The sequence below is a fragment of the Neopelma chrysocephalum genome, unplaced genomic scaffold (genome assembly GCF_003984885.1).
Source record: "Neopelma chrysocephalum unplaced genomic scaffold, ASM398488v2 Primary Assembly neopelma1_25, whole genome shotgun sequence".
Lineage (NCBI taxonomy): Eukaryota > Metazoa > Chordata > Aves > Passeriformes > Pipridae > Neopelma > Neopelma chrysocephalum.
In genome coordinates this window covers 9,793,474-9,798,870 of record NW_020897694.1, presented here as the reverse complement: position 1 = coordinate 9,798,870, position 5,397 = coordinate 9,793,474, and positions in this window count along the sequence as shown.

Below are 5,397 nucleotides of genomic sequence, written 5' to 3'. Positions count from 1 at the left end.
CCCCCCCAAAACCTGGAACGGCAAACCTCTGTGTGTTCCAAAGCTGCCCTCTCCACCTCCACGGGGTCCAGCACCCGACGGCAAGGTTCCCCCTCCCTCCACCACCCCCTGCTGCCCCCACCGCCCCTGCCGCCTGCTGCAGCCGTGCCCTGGGGACTCCCAGTAAGCTGTACACTGTTGTCTTTTGACCAAAGCAGTCAGTCAATATTCAGGGCGTTAACCTTTCCAGTGGGCTGGAGAAACTAATGATAGTGCCAGGTATTTCTTTGATATGAAGTTTGAAAGACTGTAAACAGAGTCTTATTTCATGGGACAAACTGTGAATGGAGCATCTTTTTAGTCACATTAAATCCAAAAACACTTCACAGCAAAAATGCCTTACAACGCAAGGTCTTCTAGGTGCTATTGCTTCCCAAGTGCTGAGCAATGACACTGAATATGCCCAACCCCTTCCCCAGGAAGGACTGGTAGCCCCCCTCCATAGGCCAGCTGCTTGGCAGCTCCAAACTGTGACTGCCCATTGGGCACAGGCTCTTGTGTTTCAGCCCTCTCAGACCAAAATACACCTCTCCATAATCACCTCAAATTAGAGAAGGCCAGATCTGGCACCAGTCCTGGCAATGACAACCAGGACAGCAACCTCAGCCCCACAGGTTCCTGCTCTACCCCTCCACGCCCCGGGCACGAGGCTTCTCTATGCACTGGCCTCAAGCCATTGACCTGTCCCTGCAATAAATAAACACTGCGCTGTAAGCTCTCCTTCACTCCAGGGTAGAGCAGGGACTTTCTCAGAGGCCTTCATGAGATGTGAAAAGGTTTTCAGCAGCTGCTGTAACCTTGAAGTATCACTTCAGCTGCAAAGACACATGCAGCACACCTAACTCTTTTGGGAATTTCCCTTTATTACACTGTCTAAAATGTCTCTCTCATAAGTTTCAGGTTTCAGTCTCAAGGGTGAAAAGTTTGAGATCTCGCTGGACTCACCTGAACAGTTTCTTAGGGACCTTCAAGGGGAATGACTTCAAACTAAGGGAAGGAGCTTGAGGTTGGATATCAGGAAGAAATTCTTTACTGTGGTGATGCACTGGCACAGGTTGCCCAGAGAAGTTGCAGATGTCCCGTCCCTGGAAGTGTTCAAGGCCAGGTTGCATGGAGCTTGGAGCAACCTGGTCTAGTGGAAGGTGCCTCTGCACATGGCAGGGGGATTGGAACTAGATGATCCTTTAAGGTTCCTTCCAGCCCAAACCATTCTGTGATTCACATCAGGTCCAATTTTGCATGCTCAGTCTAGGTTCTGCACCACATGCAAATGTAACTCCTGGTTTCCCTAGGGTTTGTTAGCTTTTTGGGTTGCAGCCATGATGAGAATCATGCTCCCTCTGGAAAAGAAGCAGTGCTATTTGTGCCACAAGACCCATCGCTGTCCCACACTGTGATCTAAAGAATATGCAACACAACTCCAGCAATGTGAGGGATAAACCGAGGTTTTAGGCATGACTTCATTTCTTGCTACTTTTTTTCTGACTTGCAGCGTCACCATTGGCATAAACAGCCCCGACTTCTCCATCAGCTATTTCCATCTCCACTTCCTCCTGCACCAAGTGAGTGTTTTTCACATTTGTATAGTACTTGAAGCTCAGAAAAGCTCATCTGACTGTGACAGAAACTCTGGCATGTAGCTTGATTTTTTTTTTTCCCCTTTTACTGAACTAATTTTTGCATGATATGCTGCCAACTTCGCTTTCCCTCCTTTCCCTCTATATAAACAATATTCTTCTTCCAAATATTTCTTACACATTTGATAAAATGTGTTGCATACATAAGATGACTTTGGCTTAATTTTGTAAAGAATTGGCATAATGCAATATACTAACTTAACTTTGATTCACTAAAAAAAAATGTCATTAAGAGCTATGTATACTTCTGATTTTAGTGCGCAGCCATGATTGACTGTTTCAGTGGTAAGTGATGAAGGCATGGCCAAATATAAATAAAACCTGTACACCACCTTTCAAAGACGTGCCTTTTATTTATTTTATAGGAATGGATTAGGTTCTAAAGTTTTCAGGAGGTGTTGCTTTACCAGTGGCACTTCTGCAAATACAGCGGTGTTAACCTTGGTTCCTTGGCTAGATTCCAGTGTGGCTAATTATATTCTACACACTGTGAAATTCCCACATAATTTTCAATTAAGGAATTTATTTGCCACTTCTCCCACTCCTTGAAAATTGTTGGTAAAATCTGCTGCATACAAAATGGCTGCTGTGCTCCATTCCAACAATGGCTGCATGTTAGCCAACACTCATGCATAAAGATAACTTGGATATAAAATAAGTTTAGTCCTTTATTCCAATCAATGTCAGTAGAAATCCTTTGGTCTTGTGCTCCACAGGCAAAAAAAGGAAGGTGGGGGGCTGGGAACATTGAAGATGTCTAAACGTATGCATGCACCTCACCTTGTTAGGACTGCACTCAAACTTTAACTCAAATAGTGAATTGTTTGCATCAAAAGTCCCTTTTTTTGTTGTCAAACCCCAGAGAAGGTGACAGAACGATTACATTTGGCTGTTAAGGTCCCCCCAAGAAGAGGAAAAATTCAAGCTAACGTTTAGGCCACCCTTTCAAGGACTTCTTCAGGCTGGGGGCCTCTGGAAGTGAACTTTCCTGGCAAGCATATTTCTTGCTGGCTGAGATATCTTCAGGCACAGCCAGAGTTGCTTTGCCCTTGTCTTGCCTCATGCCTGCAGTGCCCCAGCAGACTCTGGTCTTATTTTCCATCCCATCCACTACCCCAGGAGGTCGTTGTTGTTCATGAGGATTAGGGAAGGGCAATGGGAAGGAGACTATTTACAGAACTGTGACCTCATGTCAAATAGCTTCAATTTCATGCCTTGTTTAGCAAGTGAAGAGCCTTCTCCAATGTGACCAGGTCTATACCACATCACACCCTTCATGGCCTTGCACCTTCAGCATTCACTGACAAGGCTGGGTCATGCTCAGAGAGGACACTGCCAGGATCACTGTGTGCTTCAGCTTTTACAGACCAAAAAGGGAAAACTTCCAATTCAGTAGGGAAGGATGCATGCTGGACTGCGCTTAGTCAAACCAAGGCTGACCTTGGCCACAGGCTCAGCACACATATCTCCTGCAAGGACAGGGTTGTGTCTGAAGTCACATTCCTACACCATCATATTCTTCTGAGTTCCTGGCTACAGTGACTTGTTCCTTTCCACCTCTGCCTAGCCTTAAGACATTCTTCCTTTCCAGTCCTTCCAAGTTTGACTCACTCCCTTACTATTAAATCGACACATTTCACTAGCTCTTCTTACCCCACTGTTGATATTTTCTATAGTCCCTTGCCACCACTCCAAACTGCCATGTTCAGCATGTCCACTAATTGTTGGATGTCCCTGTGCTTTCTCATCACAAACACATCCTTTTGTGAAATAAAAAGAGAAAAATCTTTGCTCTCTCCTGTATTTTTTCCCAACTCTGACTGAAGATTCCTCTGTACTGGAGGAGCAGCTATTCTCTCTCTTTCCAACAACATTAGGTGACACAGACGTGGTACTCTGTACACTGGATAGACTAAGGGTCTCTACCAAATGTGTCACCCTCCTATCTATACCATTGTACATACAAATGCATGTGTATGTGACAAGTCCTCTATACTGTAACACCGTCTCAAAACTACCATGCTGCCAAAGCCTCTTCTTGCAATACAGCTTGTGAGCAGATGCCTCACCCATTCATTTTTGCTTGGAAGTCACAATTGAGCACTGCCTCCCTCCACTATCGCACTCTCACCTCTCGGATCTATTGCAACAGGATTCATTATTTCTAAGATTTTACACAGGTAAATGACATTATCTTCAGGAGGTGCTGACATAAGCCATCATAGTGAGAGAAGAGTGGTGAAGAGTCAAACCTGGCATTTTTTTCTACTGACAGTGCCCTCACCATCTTATTTCTTAAAATATTTTCAGAAGTAGTCTATTCCATGTCTTTGTCAACATAGGGAAGGTCTCTCAAGATACTACATTTTATTTTGGATTGCTAAAATTGAGGTTAGCTATGCCAAAAGTACTTTTCCAAATACAGTCACTATTTTGAAGGCCAAATTGTTCAATAATGGCCTACATCTGTCAAACAGGGGCACTACCACTGACCAAGTGATAAATTTAATCCATGAGAAAGCTCAGAGCACATAAACTATATTGCTCCCCATCCGACTAAGCTAGAGAGTAGTTAACTCTCTGTGAAGTCGTTATTTTATAACATCTGAAAAAATGTTCATCATAATGATTCTGTGGAGGCTGTTTTAGAAGTGGGTATTATACTGGAGTGCCTGTGGTGGTGACCCCCTGGGAAGAGGCCCTTGTAAACCATTCATAAACAACATTGAGAGGGGGAGCTCTGTGTGTGGTCTCGACTTGATCTTACAACTTTGGGAGTTGAACAGCTCAAGGTGGATCCATTTCATAATCACTTTATTTGTTTTGAAATCTCTCAGCATCCTTTAAATGACCTTCATAGGAGTATGAGGCAAGAACTCTAATTATTATTGTACATAAATATAATGCTTATCACAGAGAGGCCCTCAATCTCTGCTGGAACTTCTATGTGTTACTGCAATAAAAACAAAGTAATACCCCCACTAATTACAAACTGAGTAATTAATCTCTCCATCAGTAAGTCTGATGCTGCCAGCATGGCTCACAGAACTGCCCTGGTAACTGGCACACAATAAATTCTGCAAATGCTACGTGACAGACATCTATTTTGAATATCCTTCTCAGCTCCTTGACTTCCCGTGAGTTTCTCAAAATAACTTGGTAAACAACCTGCTAACACGGATAGTGGGAGCACTGCTAAAATTGGTCCCTACTTGTCCACACAAGCCTTGATATTCCAGGACTTCAGTACTCCGGGCTTTTGTGGTCGTACTGGGTATATGAAGTGATATATATTGCAGTTTCTTGGCAAACCTGAATTAATGGTGGCATTCAGACCACCCTGCCTTGTAATTTCAAAAAGGTCACCTCAAAGGCCACTGGTGCAGACACAGGAAGAGACAGTGTTCTTATTTTATACAGCTGCATTGCAGAAAGTCCCAGCAATGGAAGGAAATAACAGATAACTGTTGATCCAATATTTTTGAAGAGTTTGGTTGTAGAAGCAGGAACCCAACTTTCCAAACTATTCCCTTCCAGCAATGCTTTATATAAGGAAGGGGAATATTTTGAATGAGCTTTTTATAACTCTCAAAAATTCTACCTGCCACTTCACAGAACAAATAAGAAGGTGTTGTCCTTAACAGAAGGAGGTAAAATCTCATTTCAAAATTTGTTTAATAAAATGTTATCAACTGAGTATGTAGAGGAGGAGAAAGAACAG